Genomic DNA, 16,698 nt, shown 5'->3' on the forward strand with positions numbered 1-16,698 from the left:
AGATGTATTAAAATAATGCACACAATGGGCTTCCACTATGCTAGGTGCACAGTCGGTCTCAGTAAATTCTACTAGTTTTGCTATTGTGGTTGCCATCATTCTTCATGGTGTGCCCACTGCCACAAGCACACTGGGGTCCTGACAGAATCAGAGAAGCCTTTTAGGGCCAACACTCTAACTTTAATGTGCCTCAAATACCTGTCTGCCTTCACAAGGAGGTCTGTGATGCGTTGGTAAGAGTGGACTCTTAGCAGACATACATCAGGCAAGTAGCAAGAGATGACATATTGGTTGGGGGATTGAATTAGATCCTAGAGCTCTCCTCCCATTCAGTGACTCATATTAATGGCAAACATTTTAACAATTTAACAACTCATAACAATGGCATACACTTTAGCAATTCATGGCTTACATTTCAACAATTTAACAAAGGTAACATAACCTTTAACATTATACTGAGAGTCTGGAGACCTGGATTCCTGATCCAGCTCTACCCCAAAGGAAGCCACATGCCTTCTTCAAATATCTGTTTATTCGTTTATGAAGAGAAAGAGAGTGGACTGCTAGATGGTGTCGTTGGATCCTGAGTGGTGGTGGTGTGAGGGATGGGGGACCTATCTTTTTACTTCATGAAGCAGAGTGAAGTGGGGCCAAATCTGCACCTGACAGAAAGGAATATGTATCACCTCACCAGAGATGGACGCAACAAGCAGATGGGGATTTTGGTTACTGCCTACCAATGGGAGGAGTAGATAGGTAATGTGTTGTATGTGTGGGAAGAAGAGTGAACGGAATTTGGTAATCAGAACAGTGCTCTGTGGCAAAGCATTCTTGTATTCACTAGCCTCTGCTTTCTCCCTCTGTCCCTTGACACACCATGAGACCGCACTTCCTGGCCCACCTGCAGTTAGCTGGGTCCATGGGGCTGAGTTTTGGCCAATGGAATGTGTACTGTAGTAGGTGGATTTCAGGTACCTCTCAAGCCACCCTCCATGGTTTTTCCTTCCATCACCCTCCAGATGGATGCAAAAAACAAAATCCAGCAGAGAAGTCCAAGGCCTTCCAAGGGGGCGGGAGCTCTTGATAAAAGGACCCTGAGTCCCTGAAGCGGAGTTCCCTGTTGACCCAATTAGATTATGAGAGGAATAAGAAATTAACCTTTGCTGTGTTAAGCCATGGATCCTGGAGACACCCATTAGCCAAGTGTGACCGCTGCGTAACTACCTAGCTGTTGCCTCATCTGTAACTTGAGGAGGGGTGTTGGGAGAAGTAGACATGACTAACGTCTAGTACAGAGCCCGGCCCGTTGTAAGTACTCAATAAATGTCATCTCCAGCCTTAGCTATTCACAGCGATTCATTGTAACTACTGATGTTTTTTCCTTTTTGCTTTTTGACAATAACATCTTTATGTGGTAGAAATATTGACCCTGGAGAGTGAGTCTGAGTTGTTTTAAATTGTTAGACACGTGTAAATGGCCTTGGGGTTTATTCTTGGATAATGTGAAGCTGAAGCCATTGTACACAGTAAACAAGCTCACCAGTGCCTCAGCCTTTGCTGATCTCAGAAACCACAAACGCTGCTCTTGAATAGGGGAAGACAAATATGCCATGCAATCTGATAACTGCAAGAAAAGCTTTCTCTTCTCTATATTGACTTCAATGTGAATTCTGTCTATTTTGAAAAAATAATAATAAACCACTATTCACATTTACCATCACAGGACTGAATCACAAAATGTAAGCTGGAACCAACCAGGGTTTCATATCTGCAGCCAGAAAATGATTGAGGGCTGGCTTGGAGTCCTGTGTTCTATTTGTAATAGCTCCATTTTCCTCTTAATTGTCCCAGCAAAGACACACTCTGATAAAACAGCTGCAGTTCCTATAAAATCCATTGGAATAAAAGGCACACTCAGGTAACCCATTCATTATTTTGGACAAGCATTCGTAGCTTTGACAAAATAATTATATGGAGAGTTAGACTGTAAAAAATTCCATTGATTTTCTACATATTCAGATAAATGACACCTCAGAAAACAGACTGGCGCCAAGGGCTCTGTGCTATCCATCAATCATTTCTTGGATGCTGGATATGTGCAAAGTACTTACTAGAGGCTGTGAGGCATCCAGCTACACAAAAGCATGAGAGCGGAGGGTGCACCAGTCAGGACCTAGCCCTCTTCAGACCCCATCCCTGCTCAAAAATTTCCACAAGCTCCCCACTGCTTTGAGAATAGTTAAGAAATCTGTTATTTTGACATTTGAGGCCCTCTACAGTAAAGACTTATTCAACCTTTATGAACAAATGAACAAGTTGCTGGTGTACAGCTTTCCTATGTCCCTGCTGTGATTACGCTGAATCTTGTACCCGCGGGCCCTCCCTCCCCTATCCGTGCCCATTGAAATCCAGTTTGTCCCTTAAAGCTCATCTCCAGTCTCCTGATTTCATGCAGGCTTAGCTAACTGCTTCTCAGAACACTTAGATGTCATGTCTCCTCCCCTGTGTCACTGGGCACTTACTGCTACTCATGTTAGGGGTCAAAACTGTCTCACTTTTTTACCTCTCACAGTATGCTATATGTGGTTCATGCTCCTTGAATACTTTTATTAAAAAATTAAAAAGACAACAACAACAACAAAAAAAACATACCAACCATTTTTAAAATGGGCAAAGGACATGAATACACATTTCTCCAAAAAACATATACAATGGCCAATAAGCACATGAAAAGAGGCTCAATACCACTAGTAATTATGGAAATACAAATCAAAATCAATGTGAAATGCCACTCCACACTCATTAGGATGGCCATTACCAAAAAAAAAAAAAATGGCCAGAATATGACAAATGTTGCAGAGGATGTGGACAAATTGGAACACTTGTACATTGCTGATGGGAATGTAAAATGGTGCAGCTGCTGTAGAAAAGAGTACGGCGGAACAGGCACTTGAAAAGGTGCTCACCATCACTAACCATCAGAGAAACGCAAATCAAAACCACAATCAGATACCACCTCGCACCTGTCAGAATAGCCATCATCAAAAAGACAAGAAACAACAAGTGTTGGATGAGGATGGGGAGAAAAGAGAACCCTCATGCACTGTTGGTGGGAATGTAAATTGGTGCAGCTGCTGTAGAAAAGAGTATGGAGGCTCCTCAAATAATCAAAAATAGAACTACTATATGATCCAGAAATTCTACCCCTGGGTATTTAGCTGAAGAAAATGGAAACATGAACTCGGAAACATACATGCACTCCAATGTTCATTGCAGCACTGTTTATAATAGGCAAGATATGGAAGCAACCTAAATGCCAATCAAAAGATGAATGGATAAAAAAGATGTGAGATATATACACACAAACACACACACACACACACACACACACACACACACACACACACACATATAGATATACATTTGTGTATATAATGGAATATTACTCAGCCATAAAAAAGAATGAAATCTTGCCGTTTGTGACAACGTGGGTGGGCCTAGAGAATGTTATGCTAAGTGAAATAAGTCAGACATATAGACAAATACCATATGATTTCATTTACATATGAAATCTGAAAAACAAAACTAATGATCAAGCATAACAAAACAGAAACAGACTCATAGATAAAGAGAACAAACTGATGGTTGCCAGGGGGTGGAGGTAGAGGGATGTGTGAAATAGGTGAAGGGGGTAAAGAGCTACAAACTTGCAGCTAAAAAATAAATAAGTCACAGGGGTATACTGTACAGTGTAGGGAATATAAGTCAATAATATTTTAATAACTTTGTATGGTGACAGGTGGTAACTAATCATACTGTGGTGATCATTTCATAATGTATAAAATATCAAATCATTAAGAGGCACACCTGAAACTAATATAATATTGTAAGTAATTTATACTTCAATAAAAAAAGAAAGAAAACAGTATGCTGGTTCCTTAAAAATTTAAAAATGGAATTACCATAAGAACCAACAATTCCTTTCATAATTGTATATCTGAAAGAATTAAAAGCAGGGACTCAAACAGATATTTGTACACCAATGTTCACAGCAGCATTATTCATAATAGCCAAAAGGTAGAAACCACCCAAGTGCCCATCAATAGATGAATGAATAAGTGAAGTGTGGAGTATACATATAATGGAATATTATTCAGCCTTGGAAAAGAAGGATATTTTGGTACAGGCTACAACATGCATGAACCTTCAAAACATGCTATGTGAAATAAACCAAACATACAAGGACAAATATTATATGATTCCACTTATATGAGGTACCTAGAATAGGTGATTCACAGAGAAAGTAGAAGAGAGATTACCAGGGGCTGCAAGTAAGAGGAAATGGAGAGTGACTGTTTAATGGGTAAAACATAGGCTTGGGTTAACAAAAAAGTCCTGGTGATAGATAACGGTGATGGCTGCACAACACTGCAAATTACTTAATGCCACTGAATTGTACACTAAGAAATGGATAAAAGGGTATATTTTATGTATGTTTTGGCATGATAAAAAGATTAAAAAGTTAAAATTAACTTGCAGAGCTAGAATTTAGAGCTTTAGAAATATGACTAGAATGATATATAGCAGAAAGCAATGTACAGAACATAAGAGGCCAATAGAGGTGAGTTCAAATTCAGGGTATACTTGGGATGGTTCTTACCCTCTCCGAGTTCCCACTTCCTTGTCTGGAAGAGGAGGATAATAATAGCACCTGCCACATAAAGTTACTTGGTGCAACGATATGACGTAATCCACGAAAAGCACTTAGGACGGTGTTTAGCACATGGTAAGCACACCACAGAGTATTGTTATTGTTATCACCAACAAAAGTGAGTGAGTATCTCTTATGTACTCAAGGCTGAATGTTAAGCTAATAAATGTGCAATTTATTCTGCTAAGAATGTAGAGGACTTTTTTGAGCAAGAAACAGCCTTGGTGACAGGCAGATTTTACGCGGTGAACTCTAGGGGCGGTAGACAAGAAAGAGATTTTGTTTGAAAATCAGTGGTTGGAATGGCAGGTGAGCTGACACAGTGAACTGCCAGAAGATGAATGTGTCGGGGTAGCAGCTGGGTCACTACTTAGCAGGTTTGTCTACATTATCCCTATTCACTATGACTGGCCAGTCTAAGGGGGTAGAATGACTGATTCAGTATGGTTGAGACAAAATGCCTACAGGTATTGTAAAGGTTAACACAGAAGAAGGGAGCTACGGAACTGATTTCTCGTCTCTTCATTTCCCATCTTGATGTAAATACTAACTCAACATTTAAAAGTGTAGTGCCTATTTCAAAACTATCCCAAAACCAAAGCAGTCATCCTCTTCTTCCTACTAGATTTCTCTTTGTTTTTCTTTGCTGTGAAGACTGTTAACCCTGCTGAAACACAAACTACAAATCAATTTACAGTGGTTTACAAATACTGCATAGGTAAAAATCAGCCTCCATGTTAGTCTAAATTTAAAATGAATGTAAAAGTTCATTTAATTATCAATCAATTAAGTTGAATCATAGATTATCGATTAAATTAATCATTTAATTATCAATTAAATTGAATCATCAATTAAATTGAATTTAAAGTTAAATTTAAGTTTAAAGAGAAAATTATCCGGACGATGGAAGAAAATAATTTGTGAGTATCCGACATGCTCTAGAATCACCCTGAGATGAAGTAAATTCATTAATAAGTGAACTAGTGGCTGGTAACATTGCTTTTGGCCACTTCACTTCCTGACAATTTATTTAGAGCCAGAAGCTATATTTTAAAATTCAAGCAACATTGAAAAACATGCAGAGCTGGTATAATTTAAAAAATGAATTAAACTGTTTTTAATTCCAAAAAATGAATAAAAAATTCTTAACAAAGAAACCCACTTAACAACTGCAAAATTTTCCCAGCATTTCTAGAAATTATGAAAAATACTTTATAAGAAGAATAAATGGCCAGAAATGCATAAAAGCACATAAGCACATTTCAAAAGTGCTCAGGGTACACAAAACTTAACTGTGTGTGCGTGTGTGCGTGCGTGTGTGTGTGTGTGTTTGTGTGTGTGTACAGCTGTAGAGTTACAGGAGATAATTCAATCTTGACACATGCTGATTTGTCTGGTTTGATTTTCATCAGTTTCTTTTCTTTGCCAGATCTTTTTGACAAATTCACCCACAGTTCTGCCAAAAACGGATTGGAGTTGAAGGAGCCAGGAAGAAGAGAGGAGACGCTGCTTCAGTCTCCCAAGAGTGAAGCGAGGCGGGCTCGGATAAGCGCTTCAAGAGGACGCTCCGCGTTCTCTAGGCTGAACGGCTCCTGCCAGGAGGCGGGCCCGGCCCTCCTCCCAGCTGCCCGGAGCCTTTGCTTATTCTGCCTATAGGACCTGCCACACTCTATTCTAATCACCTGCTTGCTTATGCTTTCCCCACTGGACCCCAAGCTAAATGGCAAAACTTTTTTTTTTCGTTACTATATCCCCCATGTCTATTAGAGCGTCTGCCGCATAGTACGTCCTCCAAAATGTTTGTCGAAGCAAGGAAATCTTTCCATGATTCTCATGACTCGCTAATGGACACTTTTCCCCCTCCCACGTTCTGCAGCATCTTCTATGGAAGATTCTTCAGTGAGTCCCAATTCTAGAACAGTACTGAAGTAGAGAATTCAAATGGGGGTTCTTTCTAAGTGAGTTCAGCATTCTTTCCAACTGAGTGTCCACTTGCATTCACCAGGCAAATAGACTGTTCAGAAATGCAAACGGATCCAAAGCAAATATGAGAGTGGCAAAATGTAAAGGAAGTTGGCAAACTACATCAAGCAGGCACAGCTGCTCCAGGGGACTGCGGAGAAAACAAATGCTAGGGTTACACGTGCAGCTGAGTTACCACCGCAAAGTGGTAGAGGCTGAAGATTGAAAGAAGTTCAAGGAAAAGCAAGCACGCTCCCTTAGTGACATGTACACAGCGACAGGCATGGTGCACTGAGTGCCTCCTCCTCGCTAGGCGTGTTCTAACTTCTCCAACCGACATACAAGATAGGTACCACTGTAAGTCCTGTTTCACAAATGAAGAAGCTGAGGTGCAGAGAAGGTACGGGATTTTGCTAAGGACATACAGCAAGTAAAGGAAGAGCTTGGATGTGACCTCAGGTCCTCTGTCTCCAGATCTGTGAAGTCATCCACTGTCCTATGTGAATTAGAAAAAAAAACACGGTTCTGCATTCAGAACCTCGCAATTAGAAAGGAAAACTATCCCGAAGCTTCCCATGATGGCAAAGCAGGCCTTCTAGCCCGAGGGTACTGTCCCTCTCACTCTGGAGGGGTGGAGGGACTCTAGGGTCCTAGAAGAGTCTGTTCTCGTGTAGTCAACGAGAAGAACTCTGAGCAGCGTTCCCACGACAAAGTCTGGTTCATTCACAGAGAGTTGGCAACATCAAGAGTCCGTCCACTTCTTATCCCCACTGAGGCAAAACCAGGATGACTCAAATGGACCAACTATTAACCTGCATCCTGATGTGCTCCCAAGTCCCTCCCGTCTCTCAATCCTGTCATCCATAAAGTAAGGATGATGCTGATCTCGACCTCACACAGCTATTGCGGGCATTACTGCATGACAAGTAGTAAGTACAGTACCTGGCACAAAGTGAGTACTGTTGAGCACAGCTATACTTTGTTTTATTGCACTTTGATTTATGGAGGTTCATAGATATTAAAGTTTATACAAATTGAAGGTCGGTGGCAACCCTGTGCCAAACAACTCAGTTGCTGCCATTTTTCCTACAGCATTTACTCACTTCCTGTCTCTGTGTCACATTTTGGTAATTCTTGCAATATTTCAAACTTTTTCATTATTATTATATTTGTGATGGTGACCTGTGATCAGTGATCTGTGTATGTTACCACTGTCATTATTTTGAGACCACAAACCGTGCCTACATAAGACAATGAGCTTAATCAACAAATGTCATGTGTGTCCTTATTGCTCCACCAACCGGCAGTTCCTCCCCCTCCCTCCCCCTCCCCTCAGGCCTCCTGAGTGCCTGAGACACAACAGAATTGAAGTTAGACCAATAAAAAAAACCTACAATGGCCCCTAAGTTGTCAAGTAAAAGGAAAGATTGCAAATCTTCCACTTTAAATCAAAAGCCAGGAACAATTAAGCTTAGTGAGGAAGGCATGTTGAAAGCTGAGACAGGTTGGAAGTGAGGCCTCTGCATCAGACACTTAGCCAAGAATGCAAAGGAAAAGATCTTGAAGAAAATTAAAGTGAGCCCACGAATGATAAGAAAGTGAAACAGCCTCATTGCTGACATTCAGAGAGTTTAAGTGGTCTGGATAGAAGATCAAGCCAGCCACAACCTTCCCTAAGCCAAAGCCTAATCCAGAGCAAGACCCGAACTCTCTTCAATTCCATGAAGGCTGACAGGGGTGAGGAAGCTACAGAAGGAAGGTTTGAAGCCAGCAGAGGTTGGTTGATGAGGTTTAAGGAAAGAAGCCGTTTCCATTACATAAAAGTACCAGGGCTGATACAGAAGCTGCAGCAAGTTCTCCAGAAGATCCAGCTCAGAGAATTCATGAATGTGGCTGCACTAAACAAGAGATTTTCAGTGTAGATGAAACAGCCTTCTATTGGAACAAGATGCCATCTAGGACTTTCATAGCTAGAGAGGAGAAGTCACTTCTTGAGATGGAATCTACTCCTGGTGAAGATGCTGTGAAGATTATGGATATAACAACATAGGGTTCAGACTATTACATAAACTTAGTTGCTAAAGCAACAGCAGGGGTTGGGAGGATTGACTCCAATTTTGAAAGCTCTACTGTGGACTTTTCTCGTGCTGGAATTTTTAAATGTAATGTAAATTAATCTCCCCAAAACTACATGATTATTTTTATTAAACCTGCCATATATGTTTATTGTTGACTTGCAAACTTCCTCCCTGAAATGGGGGCTCTCTAGAGGTAGGGACTGTGTCTTGTCCCTCTCTTTCAGCCAGTCCCATAACCCTTCCCAGACCCAGCGCACAGCTGGGAATAACAGAGTGCGCTCACTGAGACAAACAGCCAAACAGCAGAGAAGTAAGAGCCCCACCATTAGCATCACATTCCACCCACGGGCTTCACTCGGTGGACGTCTGTGGCCAAGTGGGGGTCGTGGGTGGATACTTTGGGTTGGCCCTAGTACCTGGCCTCAGCAAGCTCACTGCGGAGCAGGAAGATTAACATGTACACAAAGAACTATAATATAGTGAACCATGTGATAAACACCATGAGGAAAGTACAAAAAAGCCCCAGCAGAGGATTGAGGGAAATGATTTCCTACTATTGGATTAGGGGAGGCCTGCATGGAGGAGGGGGCATACACCTAAAATTATAGTAACCTGAATCCTTTAAGAAAGTAAGTGATAAATGTTTCTGTTTGTACACAGTATGAATTATGTTCAAATAAAAATGAGCTAGGAAAGCAGGAGAGATTTGTCCTTACTTTTTATACTAGTAAGTACAGAATCCATAGGCAGATTCTTTGATATAAAAAAATTCTCCAACTAATAAAACATCAGCAGTATATTAAAAATTCTCAGGGAGGAGAACTATGAAATAAACATAATAAATCACTTTAATGGTAATAAAACCAAGACAAATCAAAGTCCGAGCGTTGACTTCCCAGCTGTCTTTGAACAATTTTGTATCTTGAGAACAAATGTCGACGTAATTCCAAAACCTTAGGAAGGACAGCATGTAAATATTATATTAAACAGTTTTTCATTTAAAGGACTTGCCTGCCTCCCATTTCATAGCTTCCCCATTCAGAATGTGAATTGCCTGGAAGTTGCTTTGTTTTATTCTTTCTGCCGCATATGCTTTTAGAGAATTGTGTTGCTGAATACTAATTCAGAGATTCTTCTTACATTTTCTAATTCCCTAGGTGGAGTTTAATTTCTTTGTTATGACTACTCAAGCTTTTTGAAATAAAATAGAATTTAAGGCTCACAGATTTATCCTTACTTTGGGGCATCTTAAAGTCTACTGATAGCAAATGCTAGGCACAAGTTACCCACAGGTTTAATGCTTCCCACTTTTCTCTTGTTAATGAAATGTTTGCACAGCTGCTGTAGTATGTACAGGAAGATTAAAACCTGCTGTCACTTTGTTAAGAGAAACCTGGGGGAGATTTAACACATCTGGCCTGGGGATTAAGGCAACCTGGTAAAATCAAAATTGCCCATTAGTTTACAGGAACGTCAACCTGGGGACTGGAAGCAGGAAGGAAGATGTGCTGACCTTTAAAACTGACCAAAATCAATTACCCCATGTCCCTGTCAACACTTCATGACTTGTGCTTAAGCTGTAGCCACCTTTAATATGCCTATGAATTGCTATCTGAAAACAAGTTTTTCGTTGGCTTAAGATGGGGTAAAACAAAATGATAATTATGTTATGCGAGGAAGGTGTCAGCTAATTCTCTGATGGTAATCATCTTGCAATATATGAATGTATCAAATCAACACCTTAAACTGACACAGTGTGACATGTGAATTGGATCTCAAAAATTAAAAAAAAAAAAAAAAAAGATGAGGTAAAATAACCAAGCTGAGAAAGCAGTTTCCCATCTGAATAGCAAATGTGGTTCGTGTCAAGCAAGTTACAGTCCTTGAGAAAAAAATTTAATTAAAATAAAATAAAATAGCAAGCCACTGGGCTAGATCAGATGAGTCCTTTGACAAAGTGTGTCCTGAGTGTGACACAGAAGGAAGGAAAATGTTCCCAGAGAGACGCAGCTCCGGCAACGGCTAAGGCACTGCTCTGCATCTCCGCGTCAAGCCCTGTGAGCAGGAGAGGGTGCAGATTCGGGACGGAACGGCTTGTCACTCACCTGAAGGCTAAAACAGCTCATGTCTATAAGTCTGCACAGCCTTCTGAGCGAATCACTCACGGGCAGAGCTGAGGGCGGGCGGAAAGCTGCAGACCCAGTAGGCTTGGACGACTTCACATCTTGACTCTTCATACTTGAGTGGGTCTTGCACTGAGGAATCCCAGCAGGCTTGGGGCAGCAGACAGGGGAGGAGAGAGGCCGAGAAAGTTGAACAACTTGCTCCAGGCCAGCAAGCTGGCTTTGAAAGTGCCAGGGAGGAATGATCTCGACCTCTTTGTCCTGACCACCAGGTCAAGATTGCTGCAACAAAGCGTGCTGCTCATGGAACACCAGGAGAGGCCCTCTGGTCGAAGGACGCCAAAGAGGGGCGTGGGTAAAGCTCAGTGGCAGAGCATGTGCTTAGCACGCAGAAGGTCCTGGGTTCCATCCCCAGTGCCTCCAATTAAAAAACAAATAAAGAAAGAACTATAAAAATTATTTTTTAAAAAAAGGAAGACCAAATGAAAGAAAAACAAGCAAAACCCACAACCATTGAAAATAGAGTCCAGTGGGTTGAATGGATACAAGAAACTGAAGAGAAAACAGTGAGCATTCATCAGCCCCTAACTCACTGGCAGGGCCGTCCGGGCACCCATGCCCAAGCCCGGGCAGCGCTGGAGCAGCTCTCGGGGGAGCCCGGGTGCTCCCCTCTCCTGTCTCCTCTGATCCTTTTTGGATGGAGAAGCCCTCCCACGGCTGGGTGGGCGTAACCATTAGTGTGAGAACCTTTGGGCCCAGTGGGGTCCTTCCGCATAGATGGTAGTGGCTGGTCTGTGTTTTCAAAGTATCCGAATAGGAAACTCTCCGCCCTATTTCCTTCAAGAACCACTCCTAGGTCAAGTTCGTGCTTCACTTCTTCACTTGCAAGTACTGTTACTGTTGGTCAACAGTCGATCTAAGGTGAAGGGCAGTTGGCTTTCAGAAGTCACCCGGCTAAATTCGACTGGCAGACAAGGACAAGACAGCAGATGGACGCTGCTGGAAAGTCGTGCCTCTCTCTCGCTCCTCCTGCCACCTGCTGCCAGACCCTGCTGCTTGTCCTCCGCACAGTCTGCTCTGTAGCTCAGCCTTCCTGTCTGTCACCGCCGTCCCCGCAGCTCAGCAGGCTGCGACCACAGCCACCCCACCGCTCTCCCTGGGCCAGGCCTCGCCGCAGAACTCATCCTCAGGCACACGCCGAGGTCACACTTTTTAATTTGACATCTTGACCACTTCTCTCTGCTCATCCCTTGAAGTGTGTCATCTTTCTGGGAACTCCAAGGGGGCTAGGATCGCAAACCAAATCTTGTGATGTGTTGTTTGATATGAGTAAATGATTGAAAATAGCCCAGACCCCGGAGCCTTGGCTTGCGTGGGTCCTAAACCCTTGTAATGCCACTTACTGGCTATGCGGTCACATGTCTGTGCCTTTGTTCCCCCAAATGTTCGACACAGACGATGATGGTACTTCCCTCACAGGGTTGTTAGGAGAATTAAACGGATGAATATTTATAAAGTGCTCAGAACAGTGCCTGACAGTTTGTAAAGGCTACTTTAGTTAAATAAAAATGAATAAATATGAAATAGCATAAATATGGCTGCAAATATTTCTGCTTTTCCGATATGTACATGAGAAAACAATTCTTGCTCAATGGGAAGGTAAAAATATCTCCAGTGACCACCACAATTTCAAATAGAATGCTCTTTCTTTGTAATAATAACTGTAGATAACGCTATTTTAAACCATTTGCTATTAGGACAAACCATGCTTTTACAAGGTCTTTCTCAGGACCACTGAGGTTGTTTAAAATAAGCCACTGGTTCTTGAGCAATGCCTTCTACATGCTATATGCCCTCATCTCCCTAGATCTTCCCTCTCTGCTTCAGTGGTCCTTGGAACCCACCTTTTCCTGTCGTAACCCTGCACATCCCTCAAGGCTCCAGTGACATGCTCTTTGCTATCCACAGGCCCCCAGGCAGGGATGGTGGCTTCCTCGCTTGCCCTCCCCCGTGACAGCGCGTCATGCGATCAGAAGTGCAGCGAGGGCTCCGAGCTTCGCGCATCCCTCCTCACTGGGCTGAGAAGGACGTGAGGACGGGAGCTGCTTTCATCCATCACTGTGCCCTCGGGGCCTACATAGCTCAGGGTCCGGCAAAGATTGCTGCTCAGCCAACACGGAACTGACTTGTAAAGTGACTCGTTTCATTTGGCTTTCTTACTTTTAGGTCAGCTAAGTGGCATTTGGAGAGTATGAATGACAGACGCTCTTGTCTAGTTATTTAATAATCCAAGGACAGTAATGATACTTACACATTTAGAGCTACTTCCCTCTCTCAGGAAAAATACTACATCCTCAGGAGTTCTGTGACGATGCCTGTCTTGCCCTCGGCCTGTTCTCCCATGACATGCCCTTGGCAGTCTTACTTTCAGATCTCCATTTCCTTGCATACTACTACAAAGCTGAATCTCTTTCAGCCCCGTACATAGACACTGCTGGTGACCCCAGTGCTTGTGTTCCCCGCTTCCCCTTAGATCCACAGGAAGACTGCATCTCCCAGTGGCCCTGAGATTTAGGAGTAGACATATGTCTGAGTTCAGCTACAGGCATGTGAGTAGCAGTGAAATGTGCCCCTCCCAGGCCTGGCTCATCTCTCTCTCATTCTCTGTCTGCTCACTGAATGAGAGAGACCTCCAAGGACCAAGAAGAGGGTAAAGTTCAAGATGAAAACAGCCCGGTGTCCTGAATGATGGTATGGAGAAAAGTCTCTTCCACCACCCCATATGGGACTGTGTTCAGAGCAAAAGTTAAATTTTTAAAAGGTTAAGCCATCCAGATTTTAGGGCTGCTGTTTACAGAAATTAGCATTCCGACTAACATATCTCAGCCCCTACCAGAGTGTCAGTCACATGGCAGTCTCCTAGTAAATGGCAGATGATGGATGAGTGAATGAATGACTAGATTGAACCATTGTTAGCTAAGTGAGGAAAGAAATTCATCTCAAAGACCCTGAGTTCCTTCTGACTATAAGAAACTAGAGAAGGGACAAGGAAACCCAAACAAGACGTGAATCAAGCCAACATAAACACGCACAGGTCTGTTCTTGGAGTAGGTGACCAAGCAGTGCTGTGCTGACAACTCCCAGACTCAAGCCACCAGATCTGCACAGGCCCCCTTGCCTTTCCTGGCCACCTTTCTCTTCACTGCCAGTCTGCCTCATGCATTCAGGATGCTTTTGCTTCTCTAGATTTTAGAGCCTGGACCTTCTTGCCTGCCCTTAGCCACTGCCTCCCGTACGGCCATGAACTCTAATATGTCTGTAACTTGGAAAACAACTGGGAGGTTAAGGTTTATGTTTTCTGGATTATAGTCAGTTTGCCACTCCTGATGAATAAGCATTTGCAAGTAATCATGTTGATTGTATTTATCCAGTTGGATTTGGAGACCTATACTCTAATATCTGGAGCACAAAGTAGCATTTCGCCATCTGAAGTAGGAACGTGTAGACTTATAGGATGTAAAGTATTCATATTGAGTATTTACACCACACGACCTCAATTCATCACAGTACCTCAATGGCACTTGAGCACTGTCTCCTTCCCCAGTGATGGGGAATGAAGCCAGAGACAGTAAAAGGGCCCAGATCTTCCAGGACATCACCTCTAATGTTATTTTATCTTGAGACCCCTGAGGAACCATTGAAGGGGTTTTATAAGAGGTATGATATGATCTGATTTTTGTCTTTGAAAGATCACCCTGGCTGCTGTGTGGAGAATGGATGTGAAGAGGTAAGGCTATAGATAGGGAGAAAAGTCAGTGGACTGTTGCAAAGGTAAAAGTGATGAGGTCTTAAATGAAGGCAGCGTCTGTGGGTGCAAAGAGAGAAGGATGGATTGAAAACACAAGCATGGCTAGACATAAAATAGACCCAGGCCTTTACTCTGCCACATGTGACGTGGTTTGTTACTGTCCCAGAGGTAACAGATTTCTCCAGAGGAGAGCTAATGAGTACAGAATATAGTGAGTCTTGGCCTGCATCAAATTTCCATATATTTTCCCTAAAGTAAACTAATTTTTTGCACTGATCATGTCGTACTCTGGGGTCACTTTGAACCTGTGATAAATTAAAACTCTCAGGCTTTATTAATATGAACTGCTCTAAAGCCACATCTCTCCCACCTAAAATCTGGTCCATTGCCCCAGAGAAGAGATTATTATTTTGCAGTACGCACAAGGGCAAATCTTCATGCACAACTTCATTACAGAGAGAAAAACAGAACTCAAGTCAGATCTAGAACAACTACTCATATCTCCATTCTAGTGTTTCACTTAAAGAACCCCTGATATTAGCATTGTCGTATGTAAGAGCAAGTTTAGGACATATGGATCTGTATTTGCAACCTTGCTCCAGTATTTACAATCTAGAGAAGTCTGATAAAGCTGTCCGAGCTTAGAATTCATCATCTACTAAATGATAGTAAAGTTATTACTCATCTGGTAGGGTTTTTAACTCAACAAATATTTATTGAGTAGCTACTATGTGCTGGGGGCTATGCTAGGCACCGGGAATACAATAATGGACAAGACAGCTTACAGTTCCTGTCCTCGTGGTGCTTATGTTCTAATAGCATTTAAGCACTGGAGAAAATGCGTGTGGTATACCAAGCACAGTGCCTAGAAGAGATGCTGAGGGAGCGACGGCAATCATTTTTCAACTACATCATGTTGGACTCATCACATGGTCGACTTGAACTTCTGCTCAAATTGTTAAGAGTGACAGAGCTGTCACACATGTGTGCCATAAACACATCTCACCCCCACCCCAACACCAGTTGCACTCACACCCACAGTGGCACTAAAAAGCAAGAGGAATTGCAACCAAGAGATCAAATTGTGAGGAGCTTCTCAAAGTAGATGCAATTGAATTGTCTGAGACAGAGAAACAAGAGGAAACACAGCCTAAAGGACAGAAAGGAACAAATAATTTCTAAGGTAATGCCAGAATTACAGAAACTCCAACAGAGAAACCAAATACAAAGAACTTGAGGGACTCCTGGGAAAATTTTCAAGGTCATTGACATACAATATTCAGAATTTGAGAGAAAGACATTCTTTCCCAGCAATCCCCATAGCTACACACACACACACACACACACACACACACACACACACACACACACACACACACACACACAGAGTGACATGCATTTGTGGCATTTGACCCTAGGCTAAAACTAAAAAGAAACTACCTGACTGGCAGGAGCTCCTCATAAGAGTATGGAAACCTGACAGAGAATCAGAGAAGGGCTTGCAGAAGTCACAGGTCTCCACAGCAAGTGTGTGTTTGTGAGAGAGAGAGGTATGGATGGAGGGAGCAGCATTGCCTAGGAGGGAGGGAGTTACACTAAAATCCTCCACCAGCAGCACAGAGCACTGCTCATTGGCAGGCGATTAGAGAGGGCGCTAAGCCCACCCACCTGTAGAGAAGCCGGCCAGTTGACACATCCAGCTGCTCACCCAGAGCCCCAGTCAGCCACCTGCCGTAACTTGGAGAAGAGTTACTGTTGGGCCAACAGAACTGCTCCCCTCAGATCTAGACTAATCAATGCAAATCTTCATTCAAAATAAATTCACACAACATTGTAAACTGATTATACTTAATTTATATATATATAAAACATATATAAAACAAGGAAAATGAAAGAAAAGGACCAAAATGTATACTCTGGACAAAGGTGCACAATTGAGTCTATAGGAAATATATAATTTAGGGAAAAAAGGAGACGTGTATGTACTCAGAATGTGAAAGGAGTGTTCATCCATTA

This window comes from Camelus dromedarius, chromosome X (genome assembly GCF_036321535.1).
Source record: "Camelus dromedarius isolate mCamDro1 chromosome X, mCamDro1.pat, whole genome shotgun sequence".
NCBI lineage: Eukaryota > Metazoa > Chordata > Mammalia > Artiodactyla > Camelidae > Camelus > Camelus dromedarius.